General features: G+C 49.5%; 1 long non-coding RNA gene and 1 other non-coding gene across 6 annotated transcripts; both read left to right on the plus strand.

Moving 5' to 3' along the window:
- The first annotated feature begins 949 nt into the window (after positions 1–949).
- Positions 950–1,081, plus strand: LOC114004722 (small nucleolar RNA SNORA42/SNORA80 family). The gene has a single exon (XR_003546793.1). It is a non-coding gene; the product is annotated as a small nucleolar RNA SNORA42/SNORA80 family (small nucleolar RNA).
- A 1,409-nt stretch (positions 1,082–2,490) lies between these two features.
- On the plus strand, positions 2,491–10,710 carry LOC102497629 (uncharacterized). 5 transcript variants are annotated; one of them, XR_001371416.1, is made up of 6 exons: positions 2,848–2,888; positions 3,811–3,963; positions 4,441–4,605; positions 5,771–5,972; positions 6,758–6,837; positions 10,169–10,710. It is a non-coding gene; the product is annotated as an uncharacterized LOC102497629 (long non-coding RNA). The 5 variants fall into 5 exon arrangements; XR_001371415.1 differs by having other exon boundaries at positions 3,811–3,907; XR_336549.2 differs by lacking the exons at positions 2,848–2,888; positions 3,811–3,963 and adding an exon at positions 2,491–2,722.
- Positions 10,711–10,980: the final 270 nt, after the last annotated feature.

Genomic DNA, 10,980 nt, shown 5'->3' on the forward strand with positions numbered 1-10,980 from the left:
TCCCACCATATTAACACATTTCTATATACATGCATGCAGAATTCTGAGTGGCCAGCAGGTGACAACAGGGTTAAGGCGCTGGATTCCCACATGCCTGATGGTGATTCAAGTCCTGGACCCAGCGGCTTGAAAATCATGTGTGCATGTGTGTCCAAAATCCTGAGAAGAGAATAAAGGAGATGAGATTGTGGCGTGGCCATCACCCCTAGGGGTGATTTCTCACTTTCCCTCTCTCTGTCTGTCTCTGACAAGCATACACACCCTATAATTGCCTGAGGGTATACATGCTTGCCAGAGGGGAAGAGAGAGAAAGAGAGCGAGAACGAGAGAGAGAGAGAGAGAAATACCCTCAAATGTGGTGGTCATGCTGCCATTCTTTTCCCTGCAGTTCTCTTTCCAGTTAGGATTTTGGGGATACATGCACATGTACCCAGAGTGTTCTTCAAGCTTCCAGGGTCAAGAATTGAACTGTCTCGGCCCTGTGAGATATGGTTCTCTATGCACAGTGCTTAACCACTGTACCACAGGGCCGTCCCCATAACATGCATTTTCCATGAACTTTAAAAAATAAGTTTGTGGAGGGACCGGCAGGTGGCATGGTGGTTAAGGCACTGGACACTCCCACATAGCTGACCACAGTTCAAATCCCGGACCTGGTGGCTTGCTTTCTCGCTTTCCCTCTCCTTCTCTCTCTATGTTTCTCTCTGGTCAAATTAAAATATGTGAATGAATAAATAAAAAATTAAATAAGTAATTCTTAAAAAAATAATAAGTTTGTGCGACCAGCAGGTGGCGTGGTGATTAAACTGCTGGATTCCCACATGGCTGACCACAGTTCGAGTCCTGGACCTGGCAGCTTGCTTTCTCACTTTCCATCTCTCTCCCTCTCTCTGCTCAAATGAAAAATAAACTAATTAATTAAATAATTCTTTTAAAAAATCAGGGCTATGCATGGGTTTGGATTTATGGCAGGCTTGTCCCCCTGGGCCTCTCAGAGTATCCCATGGCAGAGCAAGCTGGCCCTGAGCCATTGCCCGGCTTCTACCTGTGGGCTGCTGGCACTGAACTGGGTTGCACAGTGGGGGAAAAAAAATCAAGACCAGTAGGTGGCATGGTGGTTAAAGGCACTGGACTACCACATGGCCGACTGTGGTTCAAGTCCTGGACTTGGTGGCTTGCTTTCTCACTTTCGGTCTCTTGTTCTCTCTCACTCTGTCCCTCTCTGGTCAAAATTAAAAATAAATAAATAAATACAGTTATTTTAATAAAAATAGTCAGTTAAAGAAGCAGGGCAGACCCCATGGCCTAGTGGTTAAGAGCTGGATCCTACATGGTCAATCACAATTCAAACCCCAGCACTGGCAGCTTGAAAAACACACCAGGCGCATGTGCATGCATGCCCTAAGTCGCCACGGGATGGTGAAATGGAGACGGGATCAAAGCATGACCTTGCCCCACTGGCGGTGCTTTCTCTCGCTTCTCCCATCTCTCTCTGGCAAGTGCATGTGCCCTCTGGCAATTAATAAAAATAGAAAAAAGAAAAGTAGCTCTGGTGTGGTGCCCAGAGGATACCCCATTTCACGTGAAGCCATTTTTCTGGAAGATTGTGCTGTGAACAATGTCTCTACAGTAAACACCTACTGGCTGCACAGCAATTCCATCTGTGCATGTGAACTCTTAAGCATCTCCTTTACTAAGTTGTTAGATTTGTTTCTTTTTTTAAAGAATTATTTTAATTTTATTCATTGTCTTCATTTTATTTTTATTGAAGTTAACCAGAGAAAGAGAGGAGGAAAGTGAGAAAGCAAGCTGCCAAGTCCAGGACTCAAACCACAGTCAGCCATGTGGGAGTCCAGCCCCCTCAACCACCACGCCACCTGCTGGCCCATTAAACTGTTTCTAATGTTTAGCCACAGCCAACAATGCCATAATTATGCATGTAGAACTTTTATTCCGTTGAACTATTTCATTAGGATAAATTCCTAGAGTGTGAGGTTACAGGGTGTAAGGTTCTGGGCTGTTTAGGACTGTATTATTAGGTGTTACTAACTGAATATTGTGATGTCTTTATTATTGCCTTTCTAAGGGGCCCGTTGGCTTTCCCTCAAGTGAGCAAAAGTTCCCCACTGTGCCTTTCAGCATTCGGATTTGCAGGAAAAATCTAAGGACCCTCCGACCCCTCCCACCTCTCTCACTCCCAAGGCACACACCTGTTTCTACCTACGCAGTGTCACTCCTGGGATCTGAGTGGCAGAATGACTGACAGGGACAGCAAAGTACAGCTAGAAGAGCTGTCACAGGCGTCACCCTCCCACGGGGCTCTAAAGGGCGTCCTGAGACCTCCTGGGACACGGGCGGCGCCAAAGACCTTCTCCCCAGCAAGACAAAGCTGCGGAGGCGGAGGAGCGACCGGCGCGCGGGGCTTCCTGAACCTGCCGCAGCCACTGCGCAGTCTCCAGGCGCTCCTTTGCCAGGCCCCGGAAAGCCCCTAGAACGCTCTGGAATCGGTTAAAAGCCGTTGAAAAACCGTTGTGTAGGTCACTCTTTCGGTAAGAAGGGCCCCAGGCGGCAGCGCAGATCGCAGGCGATCCCCACCTGGGAGGCAAACCGAGGACCTTGGCGCGTCAAGAGGGAGCGCAGTCGCGCACAGATCGTAGAGAGCCGCCTGGATCAGAATTGGGGCCATCGCCCCAAGCCACCCTGGAGGGCTGCTGAGCAATGGGTGCAGATTCTCATCTACTGGCTTATTCTTTTTTTAATTTTTAAAATTTTAAATTATTATTTTTATTTAACTTTATTTATTTAATTTGACCAGAGAGGAGGGACAGAGTGAGAGAGAGAGAGAGAAGGTGAAAAACCAAGCTGTCAGGTCTGGGACTGTAACCATGGTAGGTCATGTGGGAGTCCAGAACCCTTAACCACCACACCACCTGCTAGCCCTTGGTCTATTCTTATTTTTATTTTTTATTTTTTTGGAGAGGTTTTTGCTATAGGACGCATGTGCCCGCCAGAAAGACCCAGAGAGACAGAAAGCGAGAAATCCCCCCCCGCAATCCCTTCTCCTCCATTCTCCTCTCGGGATCTTGGGCATGCACACCCACATGCCCGGTGTGAGTTTAAGCCTCTGATTCCGAGACTCAAACTGTGGTCAACTACGTGGGAGTCCAGTGACATAGCCATTATGCCAACTACTGGTCCCTGTTCTTATTTTAATTTATATTTTTACTTCACTTTTTCTTTCATTTGAATTTTAGTTTGTATTTTAAAAAACTACTTACTTAATTCCATTTGTTATTATTTTTTAATTTGACCAGAAAGAGGGAGAGAGAGAAAGGGAAAGTGAGAAAGCAAGCTACCAGGCCTGGGACTCGAACCATAGTTGGCCACGTGGGTGTCCAGTGCCTCAACCACCACACCACTTGCTGGCCCCTTTAGTTTGTATTTTATTTAATGTTAACTTTTTGCCATTTGGATTGCCAGATAAAAATCTAGGATGCCCGATTAAATTCAAATTTGCGCTAAGCAACAGATGATTTTCTAGTCTAAGGATATCCTGTGTAGTATCAGGATGCCCACAGTGCCCTGGCCTGTGTTTTTGCTAAATCTGGCAACTCAGTTTGGTAGGTGGGCTTCTTTGGAGGAAATCTGACTCAGAACCCTGAAACTTAACTCATCCAGGGAAGTATTGGGTGGTTGGTTGAATGGGGCAGGGAGGAGGGAAAGGGGCAGGAGTACGACTGTCACCCAGTGACTCCCAGACTGGCCACAGGAGCCCCACAAACAGACCCAACCCCTCCCATGTTTCCCCAGCTTCCCAGGCCAAGACAGCAGCAACCGTAGCCCTCCGCACACTGGACACACCAGGACCGGCTCCTGTCCTCTGAGATGTTCCTCCGGCCTGTTTTCTGTGAGAAACCAGCTCTGAGGGAGGGGCCCTGGTCTGCCACTGTGGAATGTGGGCAGGTCACTGGCCTCAGATTCTCCGTCTGTGAAAGGGGGCTACTGTCGGGGTGCTGTTCTACGGGCATGTACTTTGTCTCTAATTCACAGTAATGTTCATCATCGGGACCAGCAGATAGCATAATGGTTATGTGGCTGGACTACCACATAGTTGATCCATGGTTCAAGTCCTGGACCAGGTGGCTTAAACTCACGCTGGGTGTGTGTGCATGCATGGCCAAAATCCCCAGAGGAGAATGGAAGAGAAGGGATTGCGGCGTGGCCATCCCCCCCACCCCCCTCCCCACCCCGGGGGGATGATTTCTCCTTTCTGTCTCTCTGTCTCGCTCTGTCTCTCTGGTGAGCCCATGTGCCCTATAGCAAAAATTTCTCTAAATAAATAAATAAATAAATAATGATATTCACCATTATAACTTGGGATTTTGTCCTGTGTTTATGGTAGTGTGGCCACCACGATTGCAAATATGTTTTTTCTTTCAGGTCCACAAACCTTTGCTGAGCATCTGCTATAGCCCTATGGCCTGGGGCGTGCCGGAGGACAGGGATGGATGTTCCTTCCTTGGGGGACACAGAGAAGGCAGGCCACACATAGTAAACTGCACAGAGGCCTGTGGAGGGAGCTCACCAGGGAACCGGGTCACTGAGGTACGAGGTCACTCTTCTGACTGGAACTCTCTAGAACATGGGCCAGTCTGGCTGCCTCTACCCAACATCAAGCCCTCAGTCCCACCCTACGAGAAACTTGCTGTTGTTTTTGTTTTGTTTTGTTTTGTTTTGTTTTTAAGAGGTTTTTGCTATAGGGCGCGTGCGCTTGCCAGACAGAGACAGAGAGACAGAAAGCGAGAAATCACCCTCCAGGGGGGATGGTCACGCCGCAATCCCTTCTCCTCCATTCTCCTCTCAGGATCTTGGGCACGCACGCACACACGCCCAGCATGAGTTTTAAGCTACTGCATCTGGGATGTGAACTGCGGTCGACTACATGGGAGTCCAGCAACATAGCCATTATGCTAACTGCTGGTCCCCTGAATACCTTGTTCACATCTACATCCTCTTTTTATCTGGCAGAAACTCATACCTCTTCATTCTTCAAGGCTCAATTCAAATGTTGCCTCCTCCAAGAATCCTTTAGACTTTCCTGGTGGTTCTGAAACAATCCGTGGCTCCTGCTCCTTGGTTTTGGGGCCTTCGGGTGCTGAGGGCTGGAGGGAGGCAGTCTGAGGAAGGTAGGGCCCAGCAGGAAGGGCAGTGGGGCAGGCCAAGCAAGGGTCGTTCCTTGTAAGCAGGAGATGCAAGGGGCAGGGCAAGGTTCAGAGGCCTGGGACCAGGCAAGGAGTGTGGGGCCCAGGCTCAGGCTCGTGGGTGTGGGTCTGCACCGCTTCCTCCTGCTCAAATCAGAATCTGTTGGTCTTTAGGAGGCAGGAGGAAGCCAGCAAATGGAAGTAAGGGGGCTAGAGCGTCTTCCCATGTGGCTAGGTAGAGAAAACGATCAGGGTGGAAAACGTCGTGCCCAAGATCATGTAGGCAAGAGATTAGTAGGGGATGGCTAACCGACGAAGCCACATTGAATATAGCCAATGAGATGACTCAGTGGGCCCAGCCACCTTGGATGGAGCCAATAGGATGAAAACAGTCAGTGGGCCCAGCCAACCATCAACCCACATGACCTAGGTGAAAAATGACAAATCTGGCAGAAAGCAACTGCCAAGGCCTTTTGAGCCACGCTTTCTCTGTCCGTTCAGACCCGCTCCTACTTCTCAGGAGTGTACTTTTACTTAAGAAGCTTCCGTTTTCCTTACACTATTTGCAGGTTTCCCTCAATTCTTTGAAACACCAAGAACCCGGAAATCATCACAGAAGCCATCCCACACATATGTCGCACCATGACTTGCTGGACAAGAACCAGGGCTCAGGCAGGGCAGAGCGACGGCGGGCACAGGTGGGTGGTGCACCTGCCAGGACGGGCCCTGCGTGCACAGGCTCCAGCTTTCCGATGAACTAAGGTCTTACAGGTGCGTGGCACCCATTCAAATGCTCATTCGGCACGGGCCAAGCGGGCTTCTCCCTGCGTCCCTGAGGCTGTGTGCTGGGGGCTGGAGGGCAGAGCCAGCCCACACCCCACTGGCATCTCTGAGGCCCCCATGACCTGTGCCCCTGGGAGTCTCAACTCTGAGGCTGAGTTCGTGTGGGATGATGTTTGCCATAGGACAGGAAAGAGGGATGGGAGAGTGGCCCTGGGGAAGTAAGGGTCCCATTCTCACCATCCTTTCTGTCAGTTTTATGTTTTTTAAAAAAGTATTATTTTATTTAACTTTATTTGTTTTATTTATTTATTTTAATTTGACCAGAAAGGGACAGAGTGAGAGAAAGAGAAAGAGAGAGGGAAAGTGAGAAAGCAAGCCACCAGGTCCAGGACACAAACTGCGTTCAGCCCTGTGGGAGTCCAGCGCCTTTAACTACCATGCCACCCCCTGGCCCCAGCTTTGCCTTTTTTCCCTTTAGTTTTACCTGTAGGGTGTGTGTACTTGCCAAAGAGGAACAGACAGAGAGAGAGGGAAAATGAGAACTCACCCCTGACGGGAGATGGCCACGCTGCCACCCCTTCTCCTCCATTCTCCTGCCAGGACCTTGGGCACACATGCATATGTGCCCAGCATAATTTTCAAGCCACTGCGCCCAGGACTTGAACTGCTTGCTCAGTCAGCTATGTGGGATGCAGCACCTTAGCCTCTGTACCACCTGCTGGCCTGGATTTTGCCTTTTAAGTAAATCTCGAACCTATTTTGTTTCTTTGCAGCCAGCGCTGAATTACTGCACCCTGCACACGTCGGACCTGAGCGGCCATGCATCTCTCTGCAGAGCGCTTGTCTCCTAACGGTCAGTTCTTGCCACTGCAGCCTATGCGATCTTTTATTTAGAGAGAGATTTTTTGCTATAGGGCATGTGCGCTCACCAGAGAGCCAGAAAGCAAGAAATCACCCCTGGGAGTGATTGGCCAAATGAACAAACAAACTCAAGTCAGCCAGTGGGTGGTGGTTGAGGTGGCTGGATCCCACTTGGCAGACTGCATAGTTCGAGTCCCAGACGTGGCAACTTGAAAAACACACCAGGCACGCGTGTGTGTGTGCCCAGAATCCTGAAAGCAGAAATGGAGAAGGGACTGCAGCATGATCATCCCCCATGAGGATGTTTTTACACCTTCCCTCTCTCCAGTGAGCCCATGATCCTCTGGCAAGTTAAACAAATAACTCAGCTCAACTCAATTTTAAAAATACGATTGAAAATAAAACCATTTCTCACCTATCAGAGTGACAAAGATATGGGGAAGTGTTGGTGAGGGTGAGCAGAAAGGGGTGCCGTACAACCCCTCCTCCTCCGTTCCCTTCTTGGGATTGTGGACACCCAAGCGCATGCACCTGGTGTGAGTTTTAAGCCGCCAGGTCCAGGACTCGAACTGAGGTTGACTATGTGGGAATCCAGAGATGTAACCATTACTCCATCTGCTAGTCCCCAGTCTGCGTGATCTTAAAATGACCACAGTAACAAACTACAGATGTTGGTACTACGCAAAAAGCAATACAGGGCTGGCCCTGTAGTTTAGCAATTAAAGGAGTCAGCTCCCACATGGCCAACCATGATTCAAATCCTGGCCCTGGTGGCTTGAAAAGTGCTGAGTGCAGCTAGGTACGTACTCAAAATCCCAACAGGAGGATGAAATTCCAGAGAGAGGGAGAGGAGGTGACGTGACCACGCCCCTTTGGCAGAGGTGCTTCCCCTCTCCCTCTAGGTCTCTCTGGCAAACACATGCACCCTCTTTTTTGGGGGGGGGGAGGTTTTTACTATAGGGCGCATGCGTGAGCTCACCAGAAAGAGAGAGAGAGACAAACAGAAAGTGAGAAATTACCCCCCAGGGAGGATACCTATGCCGCAACCCCTTCTCCTCCATTCTCCTCTCGGGATCTTGGGCACGCACACACGCCTGGCGTGAGTTTAAACCACCAGGTCGAGGACTCGAACCGCAATCGACTACATGGGAGTCCAGCGACATAGCCATTATGCCAACTGCTGGTCCCAATACATGCACCTTCTAACAAAAGGAAAAAAACCATAATACAGTCTCACCATGGAAATTGAACCAGTATAGGAAGGTGTTAACAGAAAGTCAAAAACTGACAGCCCACACCAGCTCCACCTCCAGACCTCCTTCACAGAGGCAGCCACTTCCTTCGGCATCCCTTCCACATGTTTGTGAGCACACGAATGGTCCGATGTGTGCATATGGAATTGCATCCAGGTGTATAATGTGTGTGTAGGTACATAACCTTCAAAATCAGACCACCCAGGCTTCTGCACTTTGCATTTTCCACTCAAGAGTAAGGCTGGAGCTCTCCTCATGTCGCCACACCTGGGGAGCACCCCTGTTCCCAGTGCTGCGCTCTCACAGGGAGAGCTGCAGTGACTCCGCCCTGGAAGGGGGGCTGTGCTGGGCCTCCAGGGATGGGCCATCACTGTGTCCACGTAGCTGTTGCCAAACGGCCTCTCGTAGCGGCGGCACCCATTTTCTGCTCATCTTCACCAACACTTCCCTTATCCTTATCAGTCTGATCGGTGAGAAATGGGATTTTATTTTAATTCATATTTTTACAATTATGAGTCGAGCTGAGTTTGCTTAATTTGCCAGAGGACCGTGTGCTCACTGGAGAGAGGGAAGGCGTAAGCGTATCCTCATGGGGGATGATCATGCTGCAGTCCCTTCTGCATTTCTGCTTTCAGGATTCGGGGCACACACGCACATGCGCCTGGCATGTTTTTCAAGCTGCCGGGTCTGGGACTCGGACTGTGCTGTCTGCCAAGTGGGACCCAGCTGCTTCAACCATTACCCACAGACTGACTTGAGTTTTTGTTCATTTGTTTTTTAAAGAATTATTTTATTTAACTTTATTCATCAGAGAGATAAAAATTAAACCCAGGGTTTAATTGGGTCCCAGACCTGGTGGCTTGCTTTCTCACTCTCTCTCTCTCTCTCTCTCTTTCTCTTGCTTGCTCGCTCTGTTTCCCTTCTGGTCAAAATAAATAAGTAGAGAAAGAAAGGTAAATAAAATAATTATTTGGGAAAAAACAAGATTCAGAAGGTTACAGGCATCACAGTGAAGGGTGCTGGATCCCACATAGCCAGCTTTGTGGTTAGAATCCCAGACTTGTGGCTTGGGAAATTCCCCTGCCGCATGTGCATGCATGTCCAAAATTCTGAAAGGAAGGAGAAAAGGAGGGAAAGGAATTGTGGTGTGACCACCCCCATGGGAAGTGCTTCCTTTTTTTTTTTTCTCTCTCTGACTCTCTCTAGCAAGTGCATATGCCTTTGGCAAATTAAAAATAAAATCAGAAGATGACCTGTGTAGGTAATCAGCAGTTAGCGTAATGGCTGCCGCTGGACTCCCACATAGTAGACCACGGTTCGCGTCCTGGACCCGGTGGCTTAAAACTCACGCCGGGCGCGTGTGCATGCATGCGTGCCCAAGATCCTAAGAGGAGAATGGAGGAGAAGGGATTGCGGCGCGACCATCCCCCCCCGGGGGGTGATTTCTCGCTTCCTGTCTCTATGTCTCTCTCTGTCTGGCGAGCGCACGCGCCCTATAGCAAAAACCTCTCAAAAAAAAAATTTCATACCACCTGTCACTTCTATTTCTGTTCAATTCATCATTAAATCCATCAATTTATCTGGTCACATAAGTGTGTTTTCTCACTCAAAACCAATGATAAAAAAAAAAAAAGATGACCTGTGTCTCAAATACATAGATAATTCAAGGACACTTAGCACTTTCACAATACTGTCTTGTTCAAGACCAAAACGTGTCTTCCCACTTGAATTCAAGTCTTCCTTGAGGGCTCTGAGTAAACCATACAACTTGTCTTTGGGAGATGGATTACTTATTTCTTGATAAATGGATTTCCTCTGTGTTCTTATGAATGAGCTCTTTTTTTTTTTTTGGAGAGGTTTTTGCTATAGGGCGCATGCGTTCGCCAGAAAGACAGAGAGGGGATCTTGGGCATGGCACGCACACGGGCCGGTGTGAGTTTTAAGCCACCGGGTCTGGGACGCAAACCGCGGTCGACTACGTGGAAGTCCAGCGACATAGCCATTACACTAACTGCTGGTCCCACGAGTGAGCTCTTTACAGTGTTTTCTAACTGGTTCTGTTTGTTACAGGGGATCTTTCTAAAAGGCCCACGGTGCTTGAAAGGCTCCAAACTTGCAGTGGCTTCCGGTTGTGCTGAGGATAAACCCCACACTCCCCAACTGGCCTGCGGAGTCCCGTGAGATCCGGCCGGCTCCTCCTCCTCCCCGCCTCCTCCCCGCCTCCTCTTGGCTGTCTGAGTCCAGGTGCCATGCCTTGCCAGCTTGCCCCAGGCCAGATGATGACCACATGTCCTTGGCTTCTTAGCTTAAGGGAGGCTTCCTCAGGGCAGCAGGCCCCTTCCGTTCAGTCGGGGCTCCTGTTGGACAAGGAAGTGAGAATGATTTTTGCAACTATATTTCATGCCACCTCCTCACCAGATTGAGCTCATGGAGGGTCCAGGGCCCTGCCGTCCCCCTCACTGCTGCATCCCAGTGCCTGGCAGTGGCAGCTGTTGAGTGAACACGTGATACGGTGTCTGCAGTAGACACGTCCCGTACCCTGACGTCAGTCGGAGTGTGCAGGCGTGGGGACAGGGGACCCACAGGGAGTCAGTAAAAATCCACGCGGCCAACTCGCCCAGGCTGTCGCCTCACTCTTTCAAAGGAGACTAAATGGTTCTGATCTGCCTTATTCTGATTTCAAGAAGCAGCTACCCACATAAGGATGCTTTCTAGGCCAGTGGCTGAACACGAATGCCGGGGGCTGCCCTGTAGCCATTGACAATGATTTTCTGAAGAGTGTGTGGCAACGCAGGTTGTATGACACGGAGTGAAGCTAGCAGGACACACACACACACACACACACACACACACACACACAGTATCCACACCACCCATACACG

The sequence above is a fragment of the Tupaia chinensis genome, unplaced genomic scaffold (assembly GCF_000334495.1).
Source record: "Tupaia chinensis unplaced genomic scaffold, TupChi_1.0 Scaffold139757_1, whole genome shotgun sequence".
In the NCBI taxonomy this organism is placed as follows: Eukaryota; Metazoa; Chordata; class Mammalia; order Scandentia; family Tupaiidae; genus Tupaia; species Tupaia belangeri.